This window comes from Anopheles coluzzii, chromosome 3 (genome assembly GCF_943734685.1).
Source record: "Anopheles coluzzii chromosome 3, AcolN3, whole genome shotgun sequence".
In the NCBI taxonomy this organism is placed as follows: domain Eukaryota; kingdom Metazoa; phylum Arthropoda; class Insecta; order Diptera; family Culicidae; genus Anopheles; species Anopheles coluzzii.
The window spans coordinates 6,872,834-6,884,945 of NC_064671.1; the positions used below are offsets into that span (position 1 = coordinate 6,872,834).

Consider the following 12,112-nt stretch of genomic DNA (forward strand, 5'->3'; position numbering starts at 1 on the left):
TCTCACAGGGAAGCGTTGTTTTTCTTTTTGATTTCGTTTTTTCTCTCTCTATAGCCTTGCTACTTAACAAAACATACTCTGCCTGTGACGCAGCAGCTTTTCTTTCACATTTTTTCCGGGCTTGTTTTGAAAAAAAAACAACCAACCAACCCCGTTCTCGAGGAGCAGCCTTCCAACGACAAGGAACGTCATGGTATGTTTGCTTGCGCGCCGGCTATAGGGAAGCAAACATAAATCTAATGGCTTTACACTGAGTGGGTGTATCGTTCTTGTGGTGGATGTTCGGATTCCCAACAACAGCACCACCACCGTTACGCTCGCTCCTCTCTTTACCAGGTGTGGAACGCGTTCCGGATTCGCATCGTAAATCTATGTATCGCAACGGATATCGAGGTGCTATTAAATTACATTAGATTATTGGCCCGGCATACGGTGCGGAAGCGGTTGCCGATTGATTGGCTCCATCTCCGTCCGGGGTGAGCGCAAAGCGTCGATTAATTTATTGGAGATGCTCGAAACAATGGAGCAGAGTTTGTGTGGCGAGGAGCTTTTTATTCCGTTTATTGCTACACTTAAACAATGGGCTGTGGGGTACACTTGTAGAAATTGTTGCCATATAAAACAATCAAGTGTTTGATAGAAACGATGATCGATATTTTCTTTTCTATTGAAAATTCTATTTTTTTAAATGTATAGTATGCATCAGCGCCTAAATGTATGCACTTCACTCAACAAATTGGTTTATTTCGGAGAATTAACACCCTTCATACTTATTTTTAACATCACAGCATAATTTAATTTTATTTTGTATCCTCTAAATCACAAAAAATACGAATCAGGCTAGTAATGGCTCAAAGTTCATCTATTCAATAGAACAATATTACTGTTTTCATTCTATCATTAAAAAGCAAAACAGCTATCAACAAACAAACACTATCACACTCTTTTCAAACATTCTCCAAACCTCTTGTTTGGGCTATTTTTTAGCTTGTTTGTTTCCTTTCACTTAGCATCATCACTTGCCACACTCCCGAGAAAACTGACACCTTGGTTGAAGTATCAAATGCCTCCGGAAAATCAAATCACCCGCCGAAACTAAATCCTCTTCCCGGGATGCTTCGAAGAAAGCCAATCGTTTCCACCTGATTTTGTTTGGCTGCCTTCCTCTCGCTTTTTCTCAGTTCGTAGAAGGAAAACACTTATAGCAGGAAACAAACAATAGAGCTAGTCTGTTCACTAGCCAACACGAAACAACCCACCGTTCAAACACATAACGCTTTATGCTAGACAAAAATACACACACCATATAAAGCTCAAAAACCCATCAATCAGCCAACAGTATGGTACAATTCCGTTCGCAATCCTCCACCGAAATGCATCAATGTCGTTGGTGGTGGAATCTTTCACGAGATAGCTTTTGCCGATCCGTTTCTGCTGAATGTCCTAAGGTTATGGCATTTCGTTCCATTTTCCACACACCCGGTGCCACCTGGTGAATGCGAATTTGGCAAGCAAGCTTACGGTTAGCCTTTTTTGGGATTTAGTTCTATGCTTTCACCCAATATTGTATTATGTACACATGAGCAGTGAACAAAAGCAACGCACACCGCTGTCTTGTGGGAGCGCAATGCAATACAATCAAACAAGCTACCAATTCAAGTAGATTTTCTCCTTTCCAGCTGGTGCAAATTGATCTGACAGAATTGACAAAGTGAACGTCAGCAGCGTATGTGCAGCGTACGGTCACTGCAATTCTATGAGATGTGGTTTAGGTTGAAGAATCTTTGGCTTCACCCTGCATTCAGCAGATAATGCTTGAAGGAATGAGCCAAACCAAGGGTGTACGTGTGTCGGTTTCACTCTCATCAAAATCTACCATCCTTCCTGGAAAACGTACCATCAGCCACAGAGCAGTATGCTACAGTGGGCAACATCTATTCTAAATTCATTCCAAGGCTCATACGCACAGGCACACATCTGAGCCGCATCTTTCCTTCCGGTAGCTTCATGTTCGTTTGAAATGTGAATGTAATGGGCTATTGTACTGGCCTTTCATCAGAAACCTTTTAACCTAACAAACCCCAACTTGAAGCCGACCTGGCACCATTTTGTGAAAGCGGAAGGCAAAATACGCCTCAAAACCTCAAACATCAGTCCGATTACTCACGTTGCAATTTGAAAACGGTTCGATAATTAAGGCGTTAAATGGCAAATGGATAGTTTCGGTTAAGGCAAGAGACATACCCCGTCTCAACTATCTTACACATTGCCTATTTTACATACGACTTAGAATCCCTCGATTCGAGTTTCATTTAAAGCCTTCCCTTACACGTGCCGCTCATGGCTCGGTCTCTAGAGAATTGGCCTCACTCAAACCCAAAACTCAATAAATTGCTCTTTTCCACATCGAAATTCATACGCATTGACCCTTGCCCGAACTACCAACCAAAAACTCTAAAATGCACGATATATCGGTTCAGCTTTGTAAAACGTTTCCTCCAGACCTAGAACGCCCAGACCCAGCCCAAAAGAAAACAGAATTCCGGTCCCTTTCTCTGGCATCCCACACTCAGCCCGGCCCACACAGAACACACCCAACAGCTACGATACCACACTGGGAAGGAACCGGGTGTAGCTACAAATTGAGTAGCAAAATTAATGATTCCAGTTAAATCTGTTCGATAACGGAAGCAGGACTAGGTCTGGGAAGTGAATTGGTTTGCTTTCGGGGCTACATCTTAATATTACTCTACGCTACGAAGTCAAATGCCAGTGGTGGAAGCAGCGGCGGTGGAGCAGGGAGCGCTTCGAGTGAAATAGCGATGAGATGCTTAATTTTGTTACTTGTACCATTTCCAGAACATGAGGTTTGGCAGTTACCGCGCTCCGGATGGAAATGTGAGATTACATCAGCGATCCTCTGCGACCCAGCGTATCACAGTCTTGATTGGTGTGGGTGCATGTTAACAGCTGAGGGAATTAGAAGTAGGTGAACATTTATACAGGAGCGTCTTCTTGTTTTATTGCTTTACGACGCTCCACCATGATAAGACAGGAATACTTTTACATGAAAAGGCATTAAAGCAAAGGAAAGATATTTTTCAAAATGTTGTATTTTAAGTGATTAATTTCTAATTTAAACGCCTAAATGTATGCAATTGTGTTTCATGAACTAGTCTATTAAGGCTTCACAATTATATGTCCGCCTAAATGTATGCAAAACAGTTATCAACAACCTAGTTTGCATGGTAGCGGCAGTAATAAGTAGTTTTAAAACAGTTATCGGCTTTATTGACCAGTTTAACGTCTATTACCGTCATGTAAAGTGTACAACAATTCACGAAATCAATTATTCCTCACAAACTTCCTACGTAATTATTTCGCGTTAATGAGTGTTGCTTGTTTCATCTTTTCACAAAGGAAAACCCGTGTGCGCTCAACTCCAGCAGGCAATGAATTATTTACTACGGGGTCAAAATTGTTTATTTACGTTCAGCAAACTACAGAAAACGCTCATCGGCCGCTTCCCTTATTTGATCGTACTAATTCGAAAACAAACCACCCGATCGACCCGCGAGCCGTACCGTTTTCATTCCACGAACCCCACATAAATCGATTACCGGTTTTCCTCGTAAACATAAACTAACCAAGTTTCCGGTACGACGGCCACGTCCGGGATGCAACGCTGCTGCCTCGAGCAGATGGCGAGCGCAGTCCCGTTGGCTCACTATCAATTATGGTAATTATATGCGCTCTGCACAGGACGCAAGAAAGCATAACGCAAGGTGACAGGTGGTTTCCAGCGGGCTTTGTCATTTCAAAGCAACTCGGACCGGATGATGACGATGCGCTGGTACAGGCGCTCAGGTGGGTGTGTACGTAGGTAATTTTGATCAACTCTGCTGCTAGAACGGAGTGAGGGTGTAATTATGTCAAAAGCAATTTCGTGGCGGAAACACCCCACCAGACGATTATTTGTATGTAGTTTCTAATGTGGAAATGATTCGCTTTCGCAATTTCGTGTGCCAACACCATAATTGAGACGTGTGCAAAGCGTTTCCTGAATGCTTCGAGGATAATTATTACATCTACGCTTTCATGAATCGTTGCGCTATACATCCGTGCTCACGCCACGCCATGCTCAGCGGCAAACAATATTGCGATATTAATCCCACCACTTTAATCATTCTTGGCTGGCGTGAAAGTGGAAGAAGCGAGCAAGTTTGATGGAAACGTTCGTACCAACAAGCTACCATGAGCTAAAGAATGAAATCACAGACCCGTGCCGTCAAAAACTAGCCACAAGCTAAACGTGCATAAATGAATCATTTCCCCAAACGGCCCGTGCAGCACCCAAGCTAAGTGAAGCAAATGAAAGATTAACTTATGAAAAATGAATGAAATCTCATCTCACTGTGTAGATCATCTCCATCATCATCATCATCGCCAGCATCATCATCATCAACGTCATGGTTGTTGTCGTTCCACCCAAGCACGCTAACCGGACCAACTCGAGACCCAGCTGAACCCATCGCTCTTAATCTTAAGGGACCGAATGCTTTCTGATTCAGTGGAAAAAGTGAAATCGAGTTTTCCTTTCCCAAGCATGAAGCCAAAAAAAAAACAACTTGAGTGAAGCCAAAAAAAAATTGCCTTCCAAAGATACACTTTTTGTGGTACCGCAAAAAAGTGAAAGAAAATCTGATTCAGAAATGCTTAAATTCCGTTTCGGATGATGTACGATAAATATCTACACATCTTCCATGATCGTCACCGTTGACCGCTCCTTGTTGACTTTCGCCTTTTTCCCAGCCATGTTTTTGGGTGTTTTCTTTGTCATATTCACGCTCACGAAGTAAATTGAGAAATCTAATGTTGTTACTGTAAGCCAGCGGGAGTTGGAAAAAAACTTGTGCTTCTGCTGCTCGCCAACGAGTGTCATAAATAAATGTTTCCATTTTTCTCCCAGCAATCTTCGCAGTGTGTGTGCTGGGATGAAGCTAGAATTGGAATCATATTCAGATGGAATATTTTTCGTTACAAGATGCAAAACCCCTTTAACCCTTTGCGCTTGTACGTGCTGTGCAGTATGGATGGAGACGAGGTTAGTATGAGTCTGTGTGTTTGGAAAAATGAAACGATCACGCTAACCCGCATGCCAATGAATTCAAGTGCAACGTTTCTCGAGCTTGAATTCTTCCAAGACTGCTCCGACGGTGGCCAGAACAAGTACAAAAAAATGGCAGCAAAACCCCCCAGGAGGATCATAGTCACAGTCCGAAACCCGACTGCACGAGCTCCGGGGCCACGCTCGCAATCAAAATAAGCAATTTTCCAAATGGTCTTTCAAGCGTGGCGTGGTTGGTTTCTTTGCTTGCTGTGTGAATTGGAAAGTTTTCACAGCGCAACCCCCATGCGATTGGACCACAGGTGGGTCACATTTTTCAGTTCCGGTGTGGGCGCTGGACGGGAGTGGCTGTGCCGGGTTTCGGTTTCGCTTCGGGCATCGTATACGTATACGGTAAGCGTACATCACTCATCAGCACCATCTGTTACGGGGTTTTGTTTTGTTGCTTGCTCGACGCGAGCACCACCGACTGAACTAAGGGGCAGGAAAAATCGAAGATGAAATATTAATCGCCAGAGACAGTGGCGTTTTTATTGGGGGTTATTTTTTAATTGAATTGAAAATTCTGCACACACAAAAAAAACAGAATGGAAAAGCTTTGATTGTGATTGTGTGTATCTTGATTTTTTAAGCGAAACCACCTGTGTTATCCTATGATTACATGAATAGGATAGAATAGAATAGAATAGAATAGAATAGAAAATGCGTTCAGTTTTGAAAACATCAATAACGTGAAACTGATCATCTTACAGATCTTCTAAAATAAGCGCCTAAAAGTATGCTTTATACATTACATCAATTGCTTATTTATTTCGATAGTTTGAATTACTCGAAAACGAATGGATTTTATTATCATTATTTTCACTATTTCTCTTGAAATTCATACTTCGTACCGTTCAAAACAGTTATATCAATATATCTCAGTGGCTTTACAGCACACAGACTCTTCGAGAGCAAAGAACCATCGGAGCCAAAAGGACAAAGGGCAAAATCAACATTTCAGCTCCTTTCTGTGCATCTGTCTCCAAATGTTCTTGCCCTGCAACCGTTCCCATTTCTGCCCAGCCAAACTCCTCCGCCGGTCACCGGCAATGCGCGCGTTCCGCGATCTAATTAATGATTTACAAATGCCATACCAACCCCGAGTGCTACTACCAACGCCACCTGCCGCCAACGCCTCCGACCGTCTCCTGTGCCTACCAGATCCTGCGCGTTGCTGCAATTGCCACCGTACCGAAATTCACTTAGCATTCATTAGCTTTTCCACCATTTATTATGACGGCATTATCACAATGGTGGCAGACCGAGCGCCAGCCAATTAAAACGATATCCGCCGAGTTACTGTTGCGAACCGGGACTACTCGTTGCGTTCGACGATCGACGATACGTCCCCCGGTCGAGCACCAGTTTTGAATTGGTTTCACCGGAATTGTGCGCAACAGTACACGGGTCACAGCTGTGGACAAACGCGCACACACACACACACTGGGTAGGCAAATCTGTGTCAGAATGTACTCAGCGCTGAGATTAAGAAAATGCTTGAAGGAAGAGAAAACGAGTCAACTTTCAGTTTCAGCTGAAGCTCTTCTGCAGCTGAGTAAGAAGGCTGTGGAAGGTAAAATTAAATCAGCAAGATTGTTTGGAACCTTCCCGACCTGTCGGTATGAGGCGAGTCGTTTGCAGAGGGCTTCTCTCCCTCTTTAATGCACACCTTGCTTCGGCGGCAGGAATCTTCTCTGCCGCATTATCGTCGCCCGCCCAAAGTGGCCAAAGCGTTCCGCTCGAGCTTCATAAAGCATCAGTAACTGCTTTATCGTTCTTATCACACGCTGGCGCTTCCTCTTTGCACATTCCAAGGAGCTGTCGGAGCGTGGAACACAACTTTCCCGGCAAGCGCTTTTGCACGTGACCCTGAGACAAGGAAGCGGAGCAGACGAACGATGATGATGGAATACATACAGCAAAGAAGCACACACACACTCGCGCGGTGAAGTACGCTGCTGGGCGACGGAGTCGGGCAACACGAGCATAATTGAATCGCATCGGACGCGCCACTAGACCGGGCAAGTAACCGGAAGCAAAGGTGGGTCATAAAAGTAATCGTTTATTTTCGTCAAATTAGATTATGCATAGGTTTTGCCATTCTTCATCCATCGTCCATTGGTTGGGCATGACGGGCGGCGGGATTACGGTAGCAAGTGGGACACTCGGTAAGCGTTCAGTTATCGCTTGACGCATTGCCTCCCCGGCAAGGAAAAACAAAAATCTTTCCAAAAGAAACTGAAAGGCAACAAAACTTTTTTTTTCATTCTACAAACTGCTTTACGAACATTGTGACGACTCCCGTGCCTGCACGTCACAAAATGCAACAGTAATGAAATTTTATTGAAGACTGATGAGATTCCAATTGAATAGCTCGTCGCTCAATGTCGGAAATTGACAATGATGCGTCTGACGCTACAGTGATAGAGGATTGAAAAAAGGGAAATTTCGTGAGAAGTATTTTGATGTAATTTAGCAACGGATGAATTCAATTTGGAAGCCTTTAAATGTCCACGCTTGTCGGGGCTCTATTCAAATTAAGGTATGGAACAGAAATAAAAATCAATTCAACGGAGAAGATATATTTAATTTAGGAAATTTCGACAAGCTTTTCCAGTCTTTTAAGAGAAGCGGGTACATTATATAAAGCTTGCTGAAATTATTTAATTAATTGCTTTAATCATAGTCATCATCATAATCAACGAGTAGACAACTACAATTAGATTGCTCAATAGTTATGTTCGATGAGCACCTAAATGTATGCAACACTTTTCACTTTTAACAGCCTTTAACTAAACATTTACTTATTAAAAAGGACCGAGTCAATTTATGTGTTTTTTTTTTGTTTTACTTCCCTAGAACACTTTTCAGCGTGCACCATTAAAATGGGTGTGAAACAATTGACTCAATTAAAAATACGCTCAAGCGCATCCGACATTTCATACAACGACGCCACAACAGGAGCACCCACGCGGGCAGTTTTACTACTCACCTCCCACACAGCTCACTGCCCAACCCAACCAAAAAATTTAATAACTTTACTCCACGGGACATCAAAGTGCCTCGCCGTTACGTTACGTTTTACCCTTCGCTGTGCACGAAACAGCTTTTCCTTGTAATAAATCGTGCCTGTCGGTGAGTGATTTGATCATTTTCCAGTGAAAGGGATAAACGATTTCTTTTTTTATTTCCCACTTCACCAACCTTCCACATTCTGCCACGCAAAGGTAGGCGTGGGCTAGGGCACATTGAAAAAGGTAACTTACCGATCGCCATTTACAACATTGCTCTGGGTTGGTCACGCATTTCCTCTGTTCCTCACGAACGGCCCCGTCCAAGTCAATAAAAATGGCAATCTATTTTACGCAAAAAAAACAGGCCTCCGCTCGGAAGTCTCCTGCTGGTTACCTCTGTTACCACCGTTCCGTGGTGTGTATGTCACAGCGTAAATTACACCACACACTGCGGGTTGCGGGTATTTATTTTTTGCGATTTATTTTTTCGATTTGACTCTTTTTCCTGTCGTTGTTCCACTACACACACACTCACACACACACACGTGTGCAGCACCGTGTTCACCCGGGCACGCACAAAACGTACGCTTGAGCGCGCGACCCGATTCTCAATCCGACTCAAACGCACGCCCGCCGCACCTGCACCATCTTGGGAGCTTGGCCGATGACGGCTTACGCCACACTTCAAAAGGGTGGCTGTTGCAGGAAAATGAAGCGTTTCGGATTACTTTCAACTTCACCACTCATCACCTTCATCATCATCATCGCCACCACCTTCACGCAACCATCCATTCGCGCGTTTTTACATCCTTTTTATCCGTTTTTCCGGCGGGACAGCACGCACACGTCACAAATAAACACACTCACGAGGTGAAGCGATGGCAGGTCCGGTCAGGTTGTAAAGAAAGGAGTAAATTTCACGATTGGCTAAATTTTGATTCACTGCTACGTTACCCGGAGGTTTGGTTTTAAAACAAAGAAGGAAACAAAGTTTACAAAACAAGCGCTCACGACCAGGTAGCTCAAAGGGACAGACACACGAAACAAAATCACGCAACGATAAACATTTTCAATAACGGGCAAAAAGAAAGCATACCTCAACTGTATGAATGCGGAAGCTATTTTTTAATCATTATCCTTTACTTAATTTCCCACCGGACACAACAGAAGATGGGGCTGGAACGGAATGCCACGCTGTGTTGCCGCCACTACCGCTACGCACGACGACCAGGCGCGGTTTAAGGTGCAGTTCGAGTCACACACTTCGAAGAAAACGTAACGGTTCCCTTCCCTCGGGCACGACCTAGCTGGCAGACACAACCGTACGGAGGAAATTCACGCCACCGACTGAAGGATTAGGCAGTTTTCCTTCGGCTCTACACCGTGCAGGATGGCCGTGCCTCCGCACAGAGATCGTGCCGATCGTGAGACCGGCAGCATCCCTTCCGATGGTGGGTAGGAAAAACTCGCAACGCGTGCAATGAAGCAGCTAGCCGTCTCGCTTCGACCCGTTCCGTTTGCTTCAGTCTCACGGAGAGGCGAAGGCGCGTTTGCACAGTGAGTTGGCGAGGAACAAATGGAATACTTCATCTGCTAAGAAATTTTTTAAATATTTACAATTTATTCTTCAATATTTTTGCCTTTTAATTAGAATCAATATTCAGTTTATGAATGATATATTGAGATATTATTATATGTTACAATAAGTTCCCTTGCTTTCCTTCAATATTTATTTATACTCATTTCCCTCTCACAGCACCATAACTCTCTAATTTTATCTCTCTCTCATCTGTTGAGCACCATTGCTCGGGCATGGTTCGTGAAAAAAGCACATGTTTCCCTTTTGGCCAGAGAGCACGCTACAGACGACGGACGAACGGCAAACGGCAAATCCTCCACCCAGGCCCAGACGCAGGCCGCACGGTTTTTGTGGAACGGAAAACTGTTGATTGCTCGCACCGTTGTTTACATTTCTCTTCAGCTTCGAGTAGCATCGTTCGTCTTCTTTGTGGCGGGGGGAGTTTTTTTGTCTGTCTGTGTGTATGCTGTACGTTCTCCTTTTCCTCACACGTTCTTGCTTTCCCCTTTCTGGGAGTGAAAATGCAGACCAAACTCTGGGAGACCGCTTTCGGCCATCCTAACAAAAGATCAAACGGATCGCTTGGGCTTGACTTCTTTCTGGTGGAGGCGTGTGTTTTTTATGTTATTTTCCTGGTTTTTTTCTATGATAGATTACAGTGATGGGTGATGTCTAGCTTGTCCACTTCCGGAATACGCCCTCGCTCAGATTCAGACGGGGACATGGGAGCGAAACAAAAAAAAAACTACAGAAGACGGACAGGAAAGATCAAGCGTAAAAATTGCATCAAACGTTCACGTGCCGGACGAGCGTTGTTCTTTTTCCTAGCGAACGGACACCAACTCCACCTCTTTGGCGCTGGACATCGGTGGGTTGTTGGGCAAGCGCTGGAAGGCACACACAAAAAAATGGGAGAAAAGTTACACTTTTTTGCACTCGACATGCTTTGCAGCTTCATTTCTTGCCGTTTGTTTTTTGCATACAACACTGCTGGGAATAGTTCGATGCCATCCTCGACTACCGTAGTTCCTCCTTTTTCCCGGAAGCAACGCGCCCGGAAGAAGGAAAACATTCCCTCATTTTCCCCTGCCTGCTCTTAACCATTCGGCACGGCACGACTCCGATGGCACGTGTTGAATATTGATGAAACACACTTGTCTGTGTGCCACCGTCCGTTCTGTTGCCGCCTTCCACTCCCTTTGCTGGGCCAGTTTTAGCTCTTTCAGGTGCGATATGTGTGGGTGTGTATGTGTGTGTGTGTTTGCGTACGTGAGGTAGTATTTTAGTCGTTGTTTATATTTACCACCGACCAATTCGATTTCCTTCCGCTTGGGGCGCATGGAGAGGGTTCGTTTTTTTTTTATTTTTGTTTACGCCCTTCGTACGGTCTATTGATCGTTCGCCCACATTGACATGCGAGACGCATTCGTTGCAGTGCCGAGCCCATGCATTCGCCTACGCAGGTCAGTGCCGAGCGCCAGCCAGTGACGATACTTTGTTCCAGTTACTCAATTCTTATCGGAGCGCACGATTGGATTCGCTTTGTTTTTGTGATAATTCCGCTTCGATTTACCCTTACAGTGTGGATTGAGGTTTTGTACGTTTTCTAAATTACTGTTTTGTGTTTGAGTATGTTTGGCACCATGTTTCATAATCAATTTACTGGTTTTTACAGAAATAATAAAGAAAATTGATAGAAATTATTAAAGCTTAGTTTTGGTCCTTCGAACCGGATTCAGCTATTGAATTATTCAAAATAGTATGGTTTACAATGTAAAGCCTTGAAACAAACCTAATCTCACTCAAAGCAGGCGGATTAGCAGGGCAAATGAAGCAAACCCCATAATCAATACCTTCTCCCAGCGCCAAAACCTGACATTTCCAATTAGAATCAATCAGTGCGCACACATCCGGCCCGCCTTATCAACGGTTCTCTAATGTATTACACTCGACACAAAGACGCATTCCGATGCTGCAATGTTGCTAAATTATGCTCCCATCTTCCGTCTACCTACTCTTCGGCTCTCCTTCCTCTCATTCTCATCGAACCATTCAATACATCTAATCATTCTGCCGGTGGCACCATTTGCACGAGCCCTGACGATGCCATTTCCGGTTTCGCGCCAGCAGCAGACACGAAGACACTGTGCGGTAGCAGCGGAATCGCAAACGAATTTGCTTCCATTTGCCTTTCACGAGTCTCGAGCCTGGGTCTGGGTTGACGTCATGCCACGGAAATAAATGAAGACACAGCAACAAAACGCCTAAACAAATTACCATCCAGCCTAGCGCGATAGGCGGTACGATGTTGTTGTGAGCCTGTTCGTTCGTTGCCCTGCGTTTGCTTAC

General features: G+C 44.3%; 1 protein-coding gene across 4 annotated transcripts in view; it reads right to left on the reverse strand.

Moving 5' to 3' along the window:
• The window catches only part of LOC120958517 (potassium voltage-gated channel protein Shaw-like), a 50,613-nt gene extending 41,061 nt beyond the window's left edge, over window positions 1-9,552 (reverse strand). The window contains exons 1-2 of one of the 4 annotated variants that reach the window (XM_049609123.1): window positions 9,281-9,552; window positions 8,437-8,993 (exon numbers count right to left, since the gene is read on the reverse strand). The gene's annotated coding sequence lies outside the window, so the exon portion shown is untranslated. Of the gene's footprint in view, window positions 1-8,436 lie in introns of all 4 variants that reach the window. The other 3 variants (XM_040381370.2, XM_040381372.2, XM_040381373.2) reach the window with 3 other exon arrangements.
• Window positions 9,553-12,112: the final 2,560 nt, after the last annotated feature.